General features: G+C 50.2%; 1 long non-coding RNA gene across 5 annotated transcripts; it reads left to right on the top strand.

Annotated features, from left to right (window-relative positions):
* The first annotated feature begins 1,532 nt into the window (after positions 1-1,532).
* On the top strand, positions 1,533-19,395 carry LOC123588801. 5 transcript variants are annotated; one of them, XR_006708015.1, is made up of 3 exons: positions 1,533-1,946; positions 11,697-13,254; positions 16,472-18,664. It is a non-coding gene; the product is annotated as an uncharacterized LOC123588801 (long non-coding RNA). The 5 variants fall into 5 exon arrangements; XR_006708016.1 differs by lacking the exon at positions 1,533-1,946 and adding an exon at positions 19,180-19,395 and having other exon boundaries at positions 9,420-13,254; positions 16,472-18,455; XR_006708012.1 differs by lacking the exon at positions 1,533-1,946 and having other exon boundaries at positions 9,420-11,995; positions 12,713-13,254.
* Positions 19,396-21,302: the final 1,907 nt, after the last annotated feature.

The raw sequence follows: 21,302 nt of genomic DNA, 5'->3' as shown, positions 1-21,302 counted from the left end.
CTCCCTCCCTCCCTCCCTCCCTCCCTTCCTTCCTTCCTTCCTTCCTTCCTTCCTCTTTCTTTCTCTCTCTCTCTCTCTCTCTCTTTCTTTCCTTTTATTTTTGAGAGAGAGACAGAGCCTGAGTGGTGGAGAGGCAGAGAGAGAGGGAGACACAGAATCTGAAGCAGGCTCCAGGCCCCGAGCTGTCCGCACAGAGCCCGACGTGGGACTTGAACCCACGAACCATGAGATCATGACCTGAGCCGAAGTTGGACGCTCAACCAACTGAGCCCCCCAGGCGCCCCGTCCTCTTTCTGTCCCTATAGAGATTTGTCCTTTTGTTGAGGCACCTGATGCGTGGTAAGCCAATGATTGACATAGTTCTTGAAGCACAGAAAGCTTTATTATCAGAAGGGCAGCCCAACGAGGAGGCAGGGGGTCATTCCCAAAGCTGCCTTGCCTTGTGGAATCTAGGGACAGTTTATATGTGATTGGTTAGGAATGCGAGTATGTGAAGGGAAGTTTATGGGCTTCTTGAAAGTTGAGGGTAGTCTTGAAACCACTGAAGGTATGCATTCTTCTGGACACTGAGGCGCCGTCTGGGATCTGCCTGGTACATCAGATAGTTTTCAGAAAAATGTTATCGTCTGTTTTCCATCAGATTCTTATAATCAATGTGCAAACAAGGGATAAAGTGGAAAGGGCAAAGTTAACGATGAGTCATGCACAGGGCTTAGGGAAACGCAAGAAAAGACTGGGATGGGAGGCTAGGTTAATAATACAACTATGGTACAGCTTCTGCTCTCGGCAGGTCCCAGAACCAAGTGTCTGGCCTCGCTTTCCATGACGTTGTGTAAGTGGAATCACACAGCACGTACCGGTTGGTGGTTTCTTCACTCAGCATGTGTTTGCTGTTGAGCAACACTGGGTGAAGCCGTAGCTGGCTAAAAAAGACTGATGACAGATGCATAGAAGGATGGAAAAAATAGAATTACGTGATGAACCAAAGCGTTAATGTAGTGAAGGTACTAATGATAATACCGTTAGTAATGGTACTTAGTAATAGTAATGCAGGATCCCTATATGTCTGTACATTGTAAGTCTTTTCTTTTTTTTAATGTTGATTGATGGGAGAAAGTGTGAGTGGTGCAGGGGCAGAGAGCAAGAGAGAGAGAGAATCCCCAGCAGGCTCTGGGCCAGCAGCACAGAGTCTGACATGGGGCTCAATCCCACCAACTGTGAGGCCGTGATCTGAGCCGAAATCAAGAGTCAGATGCTTAACCGAGCGAGCCAACCATGCGCCCCTGTACATTATAAAACATCTTTTATGTGTGTGTGAAAGTTTTCATAAACCTGGAGAAAAATACATACGTTTTTAAGTCAGAGGTTCCTACTTTAAAAAAAAAATTTTTTTTTTAGTTGATTTTTGAGAGAGACAGACAGTGTGAGGGGCAGAGGGGCAGAGAGACAGAGGGAGAGAGAGAAAATCCCAAGCAGGCTCTGCATCGCCAGCATAGAGCCTGATGCAGGGCTCGAACTCACGAAACCGTGAGATCATGACCTGAGCCAAAACCAAGAGTCAGACACCGAACCCACTGAGCCACCCAGGTGCCCCCAGAGGTTTCTACTTTTATCCATTAAAGTAGTGGTATCCAGTTATGAATTCTAGTACCTCTTAGGGATGTGGAGAGGTTGACAATGGGATGCTTCAAGTTTTTTTCTGAATATTTTTAAAAGGCTTTGGAAATTCCAGCACTTATCCGTAGTTAGCCACACTTGCTGATGTGTCCACTATGTTTTATTTCAGCCTGTTGGAGTCACCCTGGTTACCTTGTGCTTGAAACGTGCTTGAAACGTGCCAGAAACGTGTGGGCAGGTCATGCTTGACAACGACAACCGGGGAGACTCCTCATCTGTTAGGTGCTGTTCGGGAGGCCTGCATCTTAACACGTGTGTGAAGTTCATGGGTGAGAAATGATGAAGGGCGGCTGGTCATGGGGAGGAGATGAAGGGCAGCTCCCAGGAGCGACCTCACCCCCATGTGACAGTGATGGGGATCTGCACACACTGGGAGTGGTGACTGGGGTGGGTCCCGTGTGCTTGAGGAGGCCACAGGGCCACCTGTAGCTCATACAGACCCTTTGTGCCGACGGAAGAAGGCCTCCACTGGGGAGATGGCCAGAAGCTGTGTGCCCACTCCGACAGGTGTGCCCCTTTGGGCACGGGCCTGGTGGACAAAGCACCCCCTTGGTGGCACACACTGTCCGGCTCTACCTGGTGGCCTCAGGGTAAGACAGGCTTAGTCCTCAGCCTCTTGCAGCTTGTATTTAGGGACAGGGGCAGACCAGTACACGGAGAAACGAAGGTTGGGAGCGGTTTCCGTTCGCTCAGGGGGAGGCCTGAGGAGGGGACCTGGCGTCAAATGGCTGGTGCGGCACGATGTCACGAACAGGAAGCGTAGGAGGTACAGGCCAGTTTTGTGTCGTGGACGGTCGCTGATGTCTTCAGGTTTCCTCCCCGCTTGGGTTTTAGTTCATCCTGGGCCTCTTTGGCTTCTCTGTGGTTGTTCGAAGGGTCATGTGGAGCTGGGTCAGGCCAGCCAGGGACTAGTCCCATCTGAGAGCTGTGCTTGTTTGGGAGTGTGGGTGCAGGGGCGTGGCAGTCCGCTCTTCTCTGGGAGGCTGAGGTGCTGGTCTCCCTTTGACTCAGTCGCAGCCCTGCCTTCGTGAGGAAAGGGAGTACCAGCTCCTCCCCTTGTCGCCCTGGACCTGCGGGCCTGCTTGGACGGTAGACACCAGCGGCCTGCAGTGTAGGTAGGACGCCGGCATCCCAGGGAGCCCCAGGTCCCTCCGGGAGCTTAAGGAGGGAATTCCCTAAGCAGAGTGCACCACAGATCAACAAAAATGGGGTGTGGGGGGACACCTAGACCTTAAAATACATGGAAGAATGCCCTAATGTGCACCTAGGATGTTTTGGAAAGAAACCAGATGACCTCCTGTAGCCTGGATCAGGGCATCTAGGTGAAGAAAGACTCACTGTGGGGCCGTTTGGCACGCAGGGTTGTGTAGGTCACGTGTAAAACCGCGTGTTGGTTCGTGGCATTTTCTGTGGGCAGATGGCAGGTCCCCTCGCCCTGCTGTCCCCCTGCCCTCTGATTTGGGCGTTTCTCCTGTACAAGACGGGGGCCCTGAAGCGTCTGGGAGAAGAAGCTGGAACAGGCACAGGACATAGGCCACCAGGATGCTGGTCGCCAGTGGTCGTGCCCAGTGGGGTGCTCCCCTGGACCCAGGGTTGTCCTCCCTGACGTGAGGCCACCAAGCTGAAAAGACTTTCTTCAGTTTCTTCGGGCGTAAAAGGCTTCCACTGTGCGAGGACTCAGGAATCATGCGTAAGTGTGGCTTCTTGGCCTTTTCAGGGGCAGCGATGGCCGAGAGGATCCACAAAGGCCCAGGTGCGTGGCCGTACAGACTTTCCCATCCCTGCTGCCCACATTTCTGCACACGCTGTGCTCATATCACATGCCCTTAGCTCTCTTTCCCCACGCTGAGAATCCTCCCAAGTTCTTATCCCATGTCTAGACTCAGGAATGCTAGGACAAAACCACAACCCTACACATTCCTCCTCCCTCTGGAGGGGCCCACTTCTCTGGTATGAAGCTGAGCGCTGCCCACAGCAGTTAGACTTGTCTGGACGTGTCCGGAGTCAGGCCACGAGCCCCTGCGCTCCAGCCACGCAGATGCACAGGGCGTGTTCTCAACGTTCTGCCCGAGCCTTCATACATATTCTGAGTCTTCTCCCCAAATGGAAGATTACCTTTAATACAAAGTGGTCACCAGCAATTTGAAAACCAGACAGAGATCCCTCTGAAAAGGCTGTAATCCTGGTGATGCCAGCCCTGAAGAGGGCCGAGTAAGAGGGAGTAGCTGCCACTCCTCAGTGTCCACTGCGTATGACTTGCTCCTTTGGAAGGAGTGTTCCTGCAGGTACTGTAAATGAGAGAGTGTCTGTTTTACCCCCACACCACCCGTAAAAGTGGCCCAAACTTGCTGGCGCTCCCCGAACTGTCCAAGGGTGTCCCCTCTGTGGCACCATTGGACTTGCTATCTCCAGACATCGCCATACACTCACCTGCTTGCCTTCCCTGGTCTCGGACCCTGGGATCTTGGAAGTGCACGGACTCATGCAGCGGGTGCCTGGCCCCAGAGCAGCTGCGGAGGGACTAGATTGCAGCCTCCAAGCTGAGCCTGGCATCAGAGAGGCCAGGCACAGCTGTGCGGGGTCCGTGCGGGCTCCGTGCTGGGTCCGTGCTGAATCCGTGCTGAGCCCTGACTTTGGTGGGGGTGTATGGGGGGTCCTACACCAGCACACGTGACCCCCACCCATAGAGGGCCTGCACCCAGCGCCTCTCAGCAATTCACTCCTTTATCCCACCAATCAGTGAAGCATCCTTCTTCCCTGGGATTTGGTGAAGGCTTCTCTGCATTCACTTCAGGCACCTCCTGGGTCCTGGGGTGAGGCCAGAATCAGCCCCACAGGCAGCGCTGGACTCCCAGGCCGAGGTCAGGAAATCAGTCTCTCTCTCCTAGGGAGCCTACTTCAGGGCTTCTCCTACCTAAGTCCTAACAAGAGTGAGTCTGTCCCATCGGATCTCCCAGGCCCCCCCAGTAGTGTCTAAACTCTGGAATGGGCAGAAGAATCTCAATGGCTAGAGGGCCCCTCTCTGGGAGGTGCAGGCTGGGAAGTGACCCGTGCTGCAGCATTGCCTGGAACCAGAACACTGCCCTGGGCTCCATCCACTGCTCCCTGTAAGTGTGAGTCAGCTGGGCCACCGTGGACCCAGGTGTAGTGCAGTGTCCCCACCGGAGATGTACCAGGGTCCCCGGCCCAGGAGGGCCAGTCCAGCCTCCAGAGCCACAGCCATCTGCCCCTGGCCTCATTGCCTCACTGGCAAAGGGACTTTGCCCCGTGTATCACACCTGGGCTTGCAGAGAAGGCACTGACTGTCCCGTGTGCAGGACTCCCTCCAGAAGTCAACACCATCACGGTCAGCCGGGTATTGGGTCTCTGCAGCCTGCTGGGGGCCTGGGGACTTGTTTCTGAGGGAAGGATGAGAAGTGAACGCTGAGGCCGATGGGGAGGAGAGGGAGGGGGCCTCGCAGACTTGTTTGCTTCTGTGGTCATTCCTGCAGTCAGAGGCCACATGTCCGATTGCAGCGCGTGCGAGGGTGAAATTGGCTCTTCCGACAATGTTTAGAAACATTGTCACGTTTATATTCACGTCTTCACCACTGCTAACACTGGCAGCCCTCTGCCCAACAAGGAAGCCCACCTGGGTGCCTTCCAGGAGTCCTGTCATGGCCCCAGGTGGCCTGTTAGAGAGCTGTGGCCACGCAGGCTCCCCTCCTGGGTCCTGGGCACCAGTCACCCGTCATGAAAGGAGAGTTGGGGTGAGTTTCTGCCCTCTGCTTAGAAATCCAAAAGATGGAACATTTTCTGTATTTTAGGCAACTCTCCAGGACATTTATGTTCCCTCAACCTCACTTAAATCTCTCACTGGGAAAGTTCTTAGTCTAAGGTGGATGGTATTTCCCTTCCATACAGGATCCCGCTCCTACCCCTGACAATGATGCAAATTATTAAATTTTATTTTATTTAAAATACACTTATTCTTTCACTGTGAAAGTAACAGAAGCAGCACTTTTAAAAAAATGTATATGATTTATGGTCAAGTTAGCTTCGTACAATGTATACGGTGGGCCCTTGGCTTTGGGAGTAGATTCCTGTGACTCATCGCTTACATACAACACCCAGTGCTCATCCCAACAAGTGCCCTCCTCAATGCCCATCCCCCATTTCCCCTCTCCCCCACCTCTCTACTCCCTCAACCCTCAGTTTGTTCTCTGTATTTAAGGGTCGCTTAGGGTTGGCCTCCCTCCCTCTCTGTTTGTAACTATTTTTTCCCCTTCCCTTCCCCTATGGTCTTCTGTTATGTTTCTCAAATTCCACATATGAGTGAAAACATGATATCTGCCTTTCTCTGACTGACTTATTTCACTTAGAATAATACCCTCCAGTTCCATCCATGTTGTTGCAAATGGCAAGATTTCAATCCTTTTTCATTACTGAGTAGTATTCCACTTTATATATAACTCACATCCTCTTTATCCATTCATCAGTCGATGGACATTTGGGCTTTTTCCATAATTTGGCTATTGTTGAAAGTGCTGCTATAAACATTGGGGTGCACGTGCCCCTTCGAATCAGCACTCCTGTATCCTTTGAATAAATTCCTAGTAGTGCAACTGCTGGGTCGTAGGGTAGTTCTGTTTTTATTTTCTGGAGGAACCTCCACACTGTTTTCCAGAGCGGCTGCACCAGTTTGCGTTCCCACCAGCAGTGCAAAAGAGATCCTCTTTCTCTGCATCCTCGCCAGCATCTGTTGTTTGCTGAGTTGTTAACGTGAGCCACTCTGACAGGTGTGAGGTGGTATCTCCGTGTGGTTTTGATTTGTGTTTCCCTGATGATGAGTGATGTTGAGCATTTTTTCATGTGTCGGTTGGCCACCTGGATGTCTTCTTTGGAGAAGTGTCTCTTCATGTCTTCTGCCCATTTCTTCACTGGACTATTTGTGTTTTGGGTGTTGAGTTTGATAAGTTCTTTTTCGATTTTGGATAGTAACCCTTTATCTGATACGTCATTTGCAAATATCTTCTCCCATTCCGTCGGTTGCCTTTTAGTTTTGCTGATTGTTTCCTTTGCTGTGCAGAAGCTTTTTATCTTGATGAGGTCCCAGTAGTTCATTTTTGTTTTTACTTCCCCGCCTCTGGAGACGTGTTGAGTAAGAAGTTGCTATGGCCGAGGTCAAAGAGATTGTTGCCTCTTTTCTCCTCTAGGATTTTGATGGCTTCCTGTCTCACATTTAGGTCTTTTATCCATTTTGCATTTATTTTTGTGTGTGGTGTAAGAAAGTGGTCCAGTTTCATTCTTCTGCATCTTATTTATTTATTTATTTATTTATTTATTTCAATGTTTATTTATTTTTGAGAGAGAGAGACAGAGACAGAGACAGAGTGCAAGTGGGAGAGGGGCAGAGAGAGAGGGAGACCCAGATCCGAAGCAGACTCCAGGCTTCAAGCTGTCAGCACAGAGCCCGACGCGGGGCTCGAACTCACGAACTGTGAGATCATGACCTGAGCTGAAGTCAGCCGCTTAACTGACTGAGCCACCCAGGCGCCCCTCATTCTTCTGCATGTTGCTGTCCAGTTCTCCCAGCACCATTTGCTAGAGAGACTGTCTTTTTCCCATTGGATACTCTTTCCTGTTTTGTCGAAGATTAATTGGCCATACATTTGTGGGTCCAATTCTGGGTTCTCTGTTCTGTTCCATTGGTCTAGGTGTCTGTTTTTTGTGCCAATACCATGCTGTCTTGATGATCATAGCTTTGTAGTAAAGGCTAAAGTCTGGGATTACGATGCCTCCTGCTTTGTTTTTCCTTTTCACCATTTCTTTGGCTATGCAGGGTCTTTTGTGGTTTCATACACATTTCAGGATTGTTTGTTCTAGCTCTGCAAAGAATGCTGGTGTTCTTTTGATAAGGATTGCATTGAATGTGTAGATTGCTTTGGGTAGTACCGACATTTTAACAATATTTGTTCTTCCAGTCCATGAGCATGGAATGTTTCTTCATTTCTTTGTGTTGTCTTCAATTTCTTTCATAAACTTCCTATAGTTTTCAGCATACAGATCTTTTACGTCTTTGGTTAGGTTTATTCCTAGGTATTTTATGGTTCTTGGTGCAATTGTGAATGGGATCAGTTTCATTTGTCTTTCTGTTGCTTCATTGTTAGTGTATAAGAATGCAACCGATTTCTGTACATTGATTTTGTATCCTGCGACTTTGCTGAATTTATGTATCAGTTCTAGCCGTTTTTTGGTGGAGCCTCTTGGGTTTTCCATGTAGAGTATCATGTCATCTGTGAAAAGTGAAAGTTTGACTTCTTTGCCAATTTGAAAGCCTTTTATTTCATTTTGTTGTCTGATTGCTGTAGCTAGGACTTCCAACTTTATGTTAAACAACAGTGGTGAGGGTGGCCAACCCTGTCGTGTTCCTAATTTCAGGGAGAAAGCTCTCAGTTTTTCCCCATTGAAGATGATATTAGTGTGGGCCTTTCATATATGGCTAGAAGAAACAGTTCTGTGAAGCCAACATGATCTGTCATTTAAATATAAGAGCTGTGAAAATAGGTAATAGACAGGAAGGAGATACAGGCTACATATATTTTAACTTAAAATTTGTAGCTATCCGTGCATTAATTTTTAACAATTTTATTGAGATCTCCTTTTCATATAGTGAAACCTTCAGGTTTTAACTGCGCATGTTGGTAAGTTGTGACAGATGTGGAAAGTCAGACAAGATGCATGACAATGTCATGGCTCCAGAAAGCCCCCTGCTTCCTTCCTGGTCATTATCCCGCCCAGAGGCCACCACACCCCTAACCGCCTTCCTAATGTGGCCACTTCTGGCTCCCGTCACAACTCTGGATGTTTCTGTATGGGGCTGCAGAGTCTGAGTGAGCACTTGTCTCACAACTGGATTCTTAGTCTCCATTTTTAGTATAAACCGCATCCTTAATTTGTCTTCCTAAGATGTGTGGTTTCAGTGTTTTTCTAAAGTGGACTGAGAAATCGAGTGTATTTGTAAGGCAGTCTAAGACCGGAATTCTTCCAAATATTCAAAAATTATTTTCTGTTTAATAGTTATCTTGTCTATACCTAATTCAAGATCAATTTTTAAAAGAACTTCAACTTGCCTTTATCTTGATTTTCCAAGTCAAGTTTATCCTGGTTTTCATAGAAACCACTTTCTTTCATTAGCACTAGCCAGAAGCTGGTTTCCATAATAATAAACGAGCTCAGCAGTAGGGAGAGTGTGGACAAGCGGCATAAACGTGCTTGGGTGCAAACCTAAGTGTCCTGGTGAAGCTCACAGTAAGAAGTGGTCTACTGCTTTTCACTGAAGTGATGAGCCCGCTGAGCCCGCAACCACGTGAGTGGCAAGGCAGAGACGGGTGTGTTACAGGTGCTTTACATACACATACAGACTGATGAGAACACACGTGTACGTGCTGCACCCCAGAGGTATCTACTTTCAGCATTTTTCCAGATAGTTTTCCGGGCTCTCAAGTGCTCTCATGCCTGTAGAGCTAACATTATTGCAGGGTTCGAGGGAACAGACGGCAAGTGGGGGATGCCCCAGTAGGACTCTCAGAGCTCAGTGAGAGCTGATGTACTCAGGGCCATGGTTTATTTTTTTCAATTTATTATTTTTTTTAACGTTTATTTATTTTTGAGACAGAGAGAGACAGAGCATGAAAGGGGGAGGGTCAGAGAGAGAGGGAGACACAGAATCCGAAGCAGGCTCCAGGCTCTGAGCTGTCAGCACAGAGCCCAACGCAGGGCTCGAACTCACGGACCACGAGATCACGACCTGAGCCGAAGTCGGACGCCCAACCGGCTGAGCCACCCAGGCGCCCCAGGGCCGTGGTTTATTACAGCAAAGGGATACAGGCGAATGTAGCACAAGGAGAAGGCCACAGGGCAGAGTCCAGACAGAGCTCCCAGCTGTCTGTGGACAGCAGTCCTCCCTGGCATCCACGTGTCCTCACCAGAGCCCAGCCTGGGCCCCTGGGCCCCTGGGCCACATGTGCTTTGGTGTTGGCCTCTGGCAAGCTGGGCAGGGATGGTCGGGTTGGGGAGTGTTTTCCTTCCTTTAGATGCCACAGAAGCTCAGACTTTGCCCAGGTACTGTTAGCAGGCAAGTAGAACATGGTGACAGAGGTAAAATGATCTCTGCCTGCAGGAATGCCCTTCCGTGTGGCCCGCCCATTCCGTTCTTTCCATCTTCTCCATCTGTCCCACTTGTCATCCCTCCTGATGATGTTTTCGGGTGATGGGTTCATAGGGTCTGGGGCCAACAGCCAAGAAAGAATTCTTGAAGATATGTTTGATGCAAAACGGTCATTTTATTAAAGTATGTGGACAGGACCCATGGCGGGAAGAGCTGCTCTGGGGTCATGACAGGTAGCTCATTCTTTACCCGTAGGTTGGGAGGGGGTCAGGGATAGAGTAAGTCTCTAAGGAATTTTGGAAACAAAGTTTCTGGGACCTTGAGGGGTTAGCTGTTGCTAGGGAAACACCATTTATTACCATTTAGTAAAACCTCGGTCATGAGACCCCTCCCCCCAGGTGTTTATCGGGGGGCCGTAAGTTTGGAGTGTGATTGCCAGCATGTATCTTGGGGCAGTTGAGATAAAGGAGGTAGACTTACAGGAACCTTGAGGTTGGGATAATGTTAAGCTAGGGTTCTCTTTTGGCCCCAGCAAAGTGTCATCATCGAGGCTGCTGAGCTCCTAGAGGGAGGTCATTCTGCCGGTCTCAAGGACTTGTCAGTGGGCTGTAGGCAGTAAGGGAATTTAATTTTTCATTTGCTGCAGTTTCCCACATCACCATGGCAAGCACTTAAACCCCTTTCCTTTGTTCTTGGGCAGCCAGGAGTGTCCGAGGAATATCACACGTATTCCACCGGGGAGGGGGGTGGGGGTGATGCCAGCCTGTATTTGCCCTCACCGTGCCCCAAGCTCCCTCATCGCTTCTTCCATCCGCCCCACCTGCCTCACTGGCCCCATCGACCCCACCCCTTCCGTCTTCCCCATCCGCTCCACCTCACATGGACCAGCCAGAGTGTGTGCAGGTGCCCCTCTGTATGGTTCGAGAAGCCTGCCTCCACTGTGATGACTTCCCCGGTGGTCCCAGCTCCTGCTTTGGGCAAAGGCCAGTAGATGCTTGGAAGGGTCTTGACCAACCTGAAGGGACTGGCAGATAAATTGCTTGCCTTTTCTCTAGAAGGTCTAGAGAGGCAGTGGTTCCCTAAAGTCTCCCTGAAGATAACTCAGTGAGCCATCATCTTGCTGTTTCCTTTATAATCTGTGGCAAGCCAAAAAGAAAAACAAAAACAAAAAAACCCACCAACAATAAAACCAAAGGGCATCACTCTGTATTTATTCCCCTTTCTTCCCACTGACACTCCTGCTCCAGCCTCTTACTCCTTCCCTGGGATTGCAGCCCTCACCCCTTTCCCAGTGCACTGGTCTCTGGCTCAGTTTTCTGAAAGACACCATATCACCTCATGCAGAGGCCTAGCCATGCTGAGACAGAACTGAATGTTTGCCCTGTTAGAAAAAAATGTGAAACATTTAAGATAGAAAAACCAAAAAATTGTCGTTCCCCCTCTAGGTTTGGTGATTCAGTTCGGGCCGTGCCTTTTATTGCCTTGAGCTATTTACAGCTTTTAAACTGTAGGAAAGTTATAATAATGCAACTAATTATTGCCCATAGAAATGCAACTAAATTTTGTCCTTTGGAATGCAATTGCCCTGTTGATACTGACATCTGTTTGTAGATTTATTCCAGCCTTTCTGATTGCCTGTATACGAATGTGTCTGAACTCTGCCTTGAACTGGTTGTAATATCTTACGTGTTCCTCACAAGTTAAACAAAGTATGTGACGTGTTGCCGTGTGGTGTTTTTTGTTTTTTGTTTTATATTTGCGTAGGACTCCTGACCTTGAAAACAAACGTCCTTTACAGCCCCCACCCCCAGCCTTTGCCTGGAGTCTGTCTGGAGCAGGTTTGGAAGGGCTTCCCTTATGTGTCTTTCAGCCAGAACACAGCACAGTGCATGCAAACTGTCACTCGTCTTCCTACTTGTTCACCGTAAACGGTGGCCGAACACGCCACCCCAAGACGGCCACCCCACTTTGGCATAAGATGATGTGAGCAAAAGGCACTTGAAAAGCAGCGGGTACAAGAAGAAGGGCCGTATCTCCCCCTTTCTACCTGAGAGCAGGACACAGACCAGGGTGAAGTTGCTGCCCCTGCTCCAGGGGGAAGGAAGTGGTCTTGCCAAGGGGACGGGAGCCCCGGCCGGGAGAATTCTTGTTGAAATAACTCCTATCCAGGTATTTCCGATACTTTCCCACTGTCCCTTTCTGTTCACACTAGCATGAAACCTCTCGTTCTTGCCAATCCTGGGTCTCCGTTCTCCTTATGAGGGCTCCCTCCCATGTGATGAAAAACTTACGTAAAGTAAACTTGTGTGTCTTTGTCCTGCTAAGTCTCAGGCCCGGGCCAGAGACCCCAAGAGGGTTGAGAGAATGGCATTCCTCCCTCCACCAGACGGAGCGCCTCCGGAGCAGGACCCTGTCGGTCTTGCTTCCCTCCCACCGACTCCCCAGTCCCAGGGCCCCTCGGGCAGGAAGCGGGGACTGTCTGCCGAGCAAATGATCTGTGTCCACGGCACCCACCCATCTCCTTCCCGCCTCAGCCCATTCACGCTCAGACCAGCCTCAGCATAAGGGAGGACGGTGGCTTGCTTACACGCATCCTTTGGGAAGACACGTGCCCTTACAGGGCCCGAGCGGCTGACAAAACAAGGACTTCTCTGTGTATACACTGGCACATACTAATGCTCCACGTTCCCAGTGGAGCTCCAGGAGCTAAAAATAACCACGCGTGTTCTGTTTTATACAGAAAAGAGGAAATGCGCAGCTTAGTTTGTAACATTTACTATTTTTGAAAACCTGATTTTTTTCCACGTGTATTTTTAAAATGTCTTTGGAGATGTCCTTGCAGGAAAATGCACAATGGTCCCTCCATTCTGTAATCCACATCTTCAGGAAACAATTGCTGGAGACCAGATACACTTGACCACGAGATGGGCTTTCGGGAAGCCGCCCAGATGCAGATCACCAGGGGTCATAGGAGGGCCAAAGGGCCCCGGGACCTCGGAGGCCAGGTCTCTGCCTAGTCTGCCCCCTGTGCAAGGAGGGGCACACGATCCCACGACCACAGGCTGACGGCGGGAGCGCGGGCCTCTGTTATCCTGAGAGATGAGCGAGAGGTGACCGTCCTGCAGTGTCGCTCTGACCGCCACTGAGCGCGGTCTTTCGTGAAAAGACGGGAGGGAGGCGTGTGTGCTATAGGTCTTCATCTCGTACTGCGTATTTGCTCCTTAAGTGAGTGTGGGGAGGGTCTCGGTTTCTAAGGCTCCCCTGTAAGAGATGGCAGGCTATGATGGTCATGAGCTGGTGGTGTTCAGTGTTGTTCGCTGCCCTTCCTTCTCACAGGGACGCTGGAAGGTTAAAAAGTATGTAAAGAACAAATGAAGTAAAAAGGAAGAGACACAAGTTGCCTACAGCACAGGAAGTTGGGAACGTGGGTGAGTAATCACAGACCACGGAGGTATTTCCATGAGCAAAGAGCACAGGGACTGCGGGTGGGCATGTGGGTGTGGGTTTGGCAGAAGAGGGTCCCTGCTGGCTCTGGGCACATCAGAGGGCAGGGCTGCCTGGGCGTCTTCTGGGGGGTTCTTCCCCAAGGCCACCATGGTGGGCCCTTCCCATCAGGACCTCTCCTTCCAGATGCAGGGAGCTGGCTACATGGCTGGCCACTGCAGACCTGAGCAAATGTGTCTGGGGTGTAGAGCCAGGGCGGTGGGGGGAGGTGGGAAATGCATAGTATTTTGTAGTAAGGACAATGGCAACAAGATGTATGAGATGAGCATGTTTCCAAAGAAAGTCCGTAGTGATTTGGAAAATGTGATAGGGACAAACTGAGGCCTGATCTCAGTCGTAAGTACCTGGGAATTAACTTATCCAGAAAGACAGTGGCTTAATGTGGAAAATGCTCACTCTCTCACTGAGGTTATTAAAACAGTGAGCGAAAGAGACACCATCACCGGAAGGCAAAGACTGAATAGCATATGCGTTAATCCTCCTGGGTTTTAAAGATGTCGTGTGAGTCACGACAAAATTCTATCTCGATCTTTGAAGCCTGCTAATGTGATTCAAGCTCACCTGGAGAAGAAGTGAATGTGAAGAACCACAAGCAGTTTAAGAGAAGAGGCCTCTCTTGAGGTCAGAGATTACTTATCAGACCTCCAGCTGTAGTCCAAGCTACGATCAGCCACAAAAGGTAGTGTGCCTGCAGGAGCCCTCATTTATATCAATGGAAGATCACAGATCACTCTGGAAAGAATCAGAATTTTTGCGATAATTTTATGTGTTCATGTAACAATCTACTAAATGTTAATAGGATCATCATTAATCAATGAAGAAAAGTTATTCAGTCAATCATACGGGACCAAGAAATAAATTACATACACTAAAAGTAGATCTTAGAATGTACTAAGAATGTACTTAGGATGTACTAAATTCTAGGCAGATTTGATTTCCAAATAAAACCACAAAAGAACAAGAAGACAAGACAAAACAGGACCCTACTCTAAGTAGAAAACTCTACGTTTTATCCACTCTAAGATGAAAATGTCATTTCTAAGAAAAAAATGTAAGCGAGCACACAAACAACAGATTTGAATTGACATTGAAATTATAAATTAAGATGAAAATAAGGATGAAAAATTAGGAAGGTAATTTAATTATAAAAAATTTATAGGCATGCTCCCCTAGTATGTAAGAATTTCTTAGAAATGATTATCAAAAGGCAAAAGACATGAAAGACAAACACAAAAATGGTAACAGTAAACACGGAAAGGTGTTTAGCATCGTTGCTGATCAAATCAGACTTCGATCGGAAACTGTTACTGACTTTAAGAGGACTGTATGCAGTGTTGGTAATGAGGCCTTTCAAGTTCTTGTGGTGGTTTTGGTGGTAGGAAGATACAGACTTTCTTCCACCTTAATTAATGAAAGATGTTGACACGGCTCATCTTTTTCTACTTCCCTTTCACTGTTCAGTCCCTTCCTAAAGATTTCAGGGCCATTCTTTTCAGGGAATGAGCCCAGGGGCAAGGGCAGGATGAGGCCAGCATGGTGGGTCATCACTCAGAGCTTCCTTGGAGGCGGCAGCATCCACCGGGGAGCCCGCCAGTAGGGGCAACCTGGCACTCTGCACACAGCACCCTGAGAGATTGGCCTGAATACCCCTTTCACTAAAAGAAATGAGGACTTTTTGGGTCGACAGCTCATTTTGGTGCTGGAGCAGGGAAGGATGAGCAGGCAACATCAGACTGTGCGAGACAGGAAATGCTTCCAGAATGGTGGCAACACATCAAACACCACAGAAGCCAGTATGGAGGGTCCCACCTGCCAACTCTAGGCCAATTGCAGCGTCAGAATAAGTAAAATTAGGGACAGATTGCATATACTAGAAACCACACATTAAACTGATGTAAAGAAATGCACAAATAAGTTCAAAATTCCATGAGAAATGGAACATTGAAATAGACTCAAAGTTCCTCCTCTCAAAATTCTTTTTTTTTTTTAAGTTTATTTATTTTGAGAGAGAGAGGGAGCACGCATGGGGGGGGGGGGCGCGCAGAGAGAGGAGAGAGAGAGAGAATCCCAAGCAGGCTCCGGACTGTTAGTACAGAGGCCAGCGCGGGGCTCAAACTCACGAACCGTGAAATCATGAACTGAGTTGAAATCAAGAGTCGGATGGTCAACTGACTGAGCCACCCAGGTGCCCCTCTCTCAAAATCTTATTAACTGCAAAGAAAATAAGTGGAGAAGACTAGGGGACACGGGGGTAGTCGGGTGACAGGAACATCATCCGTAAGGGGACAAATTGCCACCTGATGTGTGATAGGACAGTTCCTTGTGCAGCATTCCTGCTAGAGGTGCATCTAATCTTGACGAGACATCAGACAAACCCGAATGGACAGATGCTCCACAAAATAACTGACCTGTGTTCTTCAAATGCACCAAGATCGTGAGAGTCCAGACGAGACTAAGAGCTTCTCCTGACTGAGAAGAAAGAGGGTAAAGAAGCCAGCACACAGCTCTAAGCTGGACCTTCTTTCTCTAATGGCAGCAGGGGGACAAATGGCAAAACTTGGATGCAGCCCAGGATTAGGTTAGTGCAGTGTAACAGGATTAACAAAGCATCGTGTCCCTTTCCTGGTTTGATTTTGATGGTTGTGCCGCCCTGACGTAGCACAGCGTCCTCGTTTGTGGAAAGATTCTGGGGGTGATGGAGCCTTCCAGTCAGCAGCTTATTTTTGGAGCAGTCAGACAAAAATCCTTGCACCACACTTGCAACCTTTGCATAGGTTTGAGATTGTCACCCGCACCCACGTAAACACACGCACACACGCATGCATGCATGCACACACACGAGCACACAAGTGTGTGCGCACACGCGTGCATGAGCACACGTGGGCACGCGCACACACGTATGTGTGAGCATGCACACATGCACGCACACGCCTGCAGCCTTGGAGTAAACAGACGTGCTCTTTGGCCCAGCAGCTCTACCTCAGGAATCTTTCCTAGGACAGTAGCTAGAGTCCCCACCCAAGCTGCGTGCAGGAAGAGGTTCGCTTCATTATCGTGACACGCTGGAAACCAGGTGAGTGCCTCCTAGCAAGGAGGTGCGTCCTGACGCGATCACGTGGTGAGCGTCTGTTTCGTCACTAGGAGCCGTGTTTATGAAGAATGTTCGACAACAGTGGAATCTGTCCACAGCATGCTGTTCATGGAGGTAAGTGTACAGACGAGCGTAGCCAAAGTTTTCCCGGTCAAACAAATACGCAGGGACGTGAAGGTCGGGGAGGTTCGGGACAGCAGGCGGACTTGGTATGAGATTCGGCACGCACAGACACAGGAGGATGGGGGAGGGGGAGGGGCTAGAGCACCTTTAGGAAGCAGGGCGACGGGGGCCCCTCCCACGCTTACTTATGGCTGGGCCTTCCCCTGGGAAACCAGCCCCAGGATCAGCTCAGACTCAGAGTCTGGTGGCGGTTGGACTCTCACAAGCCCCCCAAGCCGGGCACACTCCCGGGGCCGAGCACGAAAGGAAGTGAGCCTTCCAAGGACGTGGCTCCCATGTCTCCCATGGCCTCTGGGCTGCAGCTGGGGCTCTCAGGGAGCGTTGCGTTCCCCAGGCTGGACCACACGCTCCCCACCCTCCATGCTGCTCCTTCCGCATACGGCCACCCTCTGGAAGGACAGCCCTCTCCCCCAGACTCCCACCATGACTCTCCTGTCCTGAGTGGACCCCATCCCTCTGTGGAAGGGCGCAGGCTCAGTGCAGGCCCAGGCTCTGGGCGGAAGCTCCAGGCACAGCTGCCAACAGTGAACATTCAGGAGCAGCCAGCAGCCAACGCAGGGCCATGGTGACAGGTGCTGTGGACAGGTCTCTGTCACTGGGCGTGTCCACCCTGATTAGCGTCTGCGTCTCCAGCCTGGCTTGTCTTGGGCCCTGCCTGCGCCAGCCTGCCATTTGCCAGGAACTGGAGACGGGGAGCTCCTGTAATGAGAAGATAGCTGTCAAGCTCTGTTTCTCTCCAACACCCGAAGCTCCCGACAAGGATTATAATCGAAGCCTGATTTGCAAGGACATGAACCCATTCTCTGGCGGCTGCGATGCTGCTTCTCGGGGTCTCTGGGTCCAGCGTGTGTGGGGTGGGGGGCGGGTGCTCAGAGGAGGATTCAGGTGCAAGAGAAGCAGCCCCAAATGATCTGGGCTTCCACAGCAGGGCCGGTGCCTGTGGGCCTGGGGTCGGGCTATAGGAGTTCAGAACCCAGCGGTTAGTCACTCTCTCCATGCCTCAGTTTCCCCAACTCTGCAATGGGTGTAATAACAACACTTACTACTTCGTAGACCTTTTAAGAAGCAACTACAATATGTAGAAACTCCCAGAGCAGAGGCTGGCACGGAGGGAACGCACCCTGAAGAGTTAGCTGACTGTAAGAGCAGCCTAATGGCAGTTCTAATAACAGAGTAGGCACCAGGCATGTGTGGGGCCCTTGCTTGGCCTCTGGCCACTCAGTGCAGAGCAGGCGAAGGGCTCTGGGCTGGAGTTTTGTCGCTGCCCATAAAAAACACAGCTACCCGTTGGTTGCTTCCTAAAGGATAGACAGTGAGAGGGGTCCAGGGTTACCCCACTCACCCCAAGCATTTGGCACAACCTGCCCTGGTGCCCCAGGTGCCCCTGTAATTGATCTAATCAGCCTGGACCATGAGAGGCCGGGGAGCTGGGCCGTGACCTGTGTTTCGCAGCCAAGGGTGGACTGATGGATGTGTCTAGCAGGCCCAGCCCCTCAGCAGCTCTCCTTAGTGGTATTTTCTGACCCATCTGGGAGCAAGGACTGGCTGGAGCCCTGGGCCTCACAACAAGGTTGTTTCCCCTTCCTTGGACTCACAGGGCAAGCAGCGGTGTTGGGATGTGTCCCTTGATGGTGGCCCAACTTGAGGGGTGCCTGGGCTCCCAGGAGATAGCCAGCCTGGGGGAATCTCCTCCTGACAGGAGTCTCACTGGATGGACACCTGCACTTCTAGTGGTGGAATGAGGATGAGGGATGTGCACTTTCTGGCCAGATCGAGGCCCAGGCTCACTGGCCAGTGGTCTTCCGCCACCCTCTGCAGTTCTCCCAGGCAGACCCCGGCACAGAGATGCAGGTAAGGCTGGAACTAGAGGAAAAGTTGTAGCCTCAGTGCATATGTGAGAATATAGGGAAACCTAGTCACTGATAAGTTGAGCATTTGTCCTGCATTAAGAAAGGAGAAGTAAAACTACAGGTGACCCTTGAGTAACATGGGTTTGAACTGCATGGGTCACTTATACAAGGGTTTTTTTTTTTTTCTTCAATAAATACAGTACAGTACTTTATTTATTTTATTTATTTATTTATTTTTTAAAAAGATTTTAGAATTTCTAGGTTTCAACGTTCATTTATTTTTGGGACAGAGAGAGACAGAGCATGAACGGGGGAGGGGCAGAGAGAGAGGGAGACACAGAATCGGAAACAGGCTCCAGGCTCTGAGCCATCAGCCCAGAGCCTGACGCGGGGCTCGAACTCACGGACCGCGAGATCGTGACCTGGCTGAAGTCAGACGCTTAACCGACTGAGCCACCCAGGCGCCCCCAGTACAGTACTTTAAATGCATTTCTTCTTCCTTATGATTTCTTAGTAACATTTCTTCTCTAGCTTTCTTTACTGTAAGAATACAGTATATAATACGTGTAACATACAAAATATGCGGTAATCAACTGTTTTATGTTATCAGTAAAGCTTCTGGTCAGTTGTAAGGTATGAGCAGTTAAGTTTCTGGGGCGTCAGAAGTTACACATGGATTTCCAACTGTGTGGGGAATTGGTGCCCCTACCCCCGTGTCGTTCCAGGTCAACTGTGTTCTATAATACCCATACGTAGTGAACCCAGTGCCTGAAATGGAAAGACTGACAGTACTAAGTATCATCACGGGTGTGTGGCTGCCGAGATTCTGCGGGCCTGCGAGTGGATGTTTGTAAGTGCATGGGATCTTTTTTATTTCTGGATCTGAGTACAAAGTACACACGTGTTTTCACTTTATAAAGCTTTTGTGTATGTAAGCCACACCTCAGTAAAAACGTGTATTTATTTATTTTATTAAAAAATTTTTAATGGGGGCACCTGGGTGGCTCAGTCGGTTGAGCGTCCGACTTTGGCTCAGGTCATCATCTCACAGTCCGTGGGTTCGAGCCCCACGTCGGGCTCTGTGCTGACAGCTCAGAGCCTGGAGCCTGCTTCGGATTCTGTGTCTCCCTCTCCCTCTGCCCCTCCCCTGTTCACGCTCTGTCTCTCTCTGTCTCAAAAATAAATAAACGTTAAAAAAAATTTTGAGACAGAGAGAGAGAGAGAGAGAAAGAGAGAGAGGGACAGAGCATGAGTAGGGGATGGGCAGAGAGAGAGGGAGACACAGAACCTGAAGCAGGCTCCAGGCTCTGAGCTGTCAGCACAGAGCCTGACGCAGGGCTCGAACTCACATACTGTGAGATGATGACCTGAGCCGAAGTCGGATGCTTAACTGACTGAGCCACTCAGGTGCCCAAAAATGTGTATTTAGAGAAAAAAAAAAAAAATGAAAACACATTGACGGTGGGGCCTGCAGTACTGACCTGAGCGAGGCCCCTCTGTGACCTTGGATAGCCCCTTTCTTGCTCTGGGACTCGTTTTCACAATTGCAAAGCAGAGGAGGCCACATAGATCCTGCTGTTATTCTGACACAATGAGGTGGCACCCCAATTGCCCCTCCGAGGTGGGACGCACCAGCGCACACTGTCCCAGGGACCCCTTGAGAGCAAGGCCACCCCAGACAACCGTCCACGTGGGCAGGGGCTCCAGCACATGTAGCGGTGGGGTAGCAAACGTCAGGGGGCTCCGGGCTCCAGCGTGCGGGCACTAATACAAAACCCAGTTTTGCACAAATGCCAAGCATCAGGCCTGGAAATAGGCCTGGTTTCCCCCTGTGCCCTGATTGCACAGGAATGTTTCCTTCCCTGCTGGCCCTGCAGAAGTCTCTTGTCAGTATTACTGTCTACTCCTTTGGTTTTCCTCGTTTTGTTCAGGGAGAGAGGGATGCCTGCGGAATCCACGGCTCTTGCCACGGCTCCCCCCGAGGGCCTGGAACGTCCCATTCTTGTGTATGGACACAGTAGCATTTTCCACACTGTGTCCATTTGCCTCTGGCCAGCAACTAGCATCAGAGCCCCAGCCCCTGTCCGTGGGCATCTTCACCATGACCTTGACCTTAGGGCCCCATGGCCCCGAGCAGCCTGGCTCAGTCACCCATGACTCGTGGAGTCCACAGACTCCCACTTCCTTTGGATTGTCTAGAATTGGCCCATCCGTCAGGCTGATCTCATTTTCCACTTGGAAAGTGAACCCTCCACTGCCGAGAGGGTGGTAGGCCCACAGATCTAGGCTGAGGCCGTGACCTTCACCCAGGAGCACAGTTCCCATTTCCTGTCAGACCCCCTCCCAGTAGCTGAGAAGGAGCCTCTGACCGTTGCTGAAACGCCCATTGGTTCAGGAAATCTTTTACTAATATATAAACACCCAGACCACACGTGTCAGTCTGCTACGGACTGAAATTGTGTTATCGCGTTTGCTTCCAAAACATCCCCTCGCCCGAGCGGCCCCAGGCCTGTAGGCGGCAAGAGCACCGTCTCACAGAAGGGCAGACGCAGCTCCCCGAGTGAGGCAGGCTGCTCAGCCTCACAGAGGTGGCCCTGGTGCTGGCCGCAGTCCCCAGCATCCAACGCCAGGCAGTGCTCACTAATTTGCTCCTTTTTCCAGTTTCCTCGTTCATTCCTTCTTCCTTTTGTTCGCTCAGACAGCTTCCCTGAGCTGCGGTTCACCTAGCCCCCAAGTCACCCATTCAGAGGGTATGCTCCTGTGGTCTGAGTGTGTTCATAAATGCGTGCAACCACCGGCCACGGTAAATTCTGGAACATTTTCACCAGCACAGGTGCCCGTGTGCTTT

This window comes from Leopardus geoffroyi, chromosome E3 (assembly GCF_018350155.1).
Source record: "Leopardus geoffroyi isolate Oge1 chromosome E3, O.geoffroyi_Oge1_pat1.0, whole genome shotgun sequence".
In the NCBI taxonomy this organism is placed as follows: Eukaryota; Metazoa; Chordata; class Mammalia; order Carnivora; family Felidae; genus Leopardus; species Leopardus geoffroyi.
Note: the sequence above shows the minus strand (reverse complement) of the source record. Positions and strands in the feature narration are given on the sequence as shown.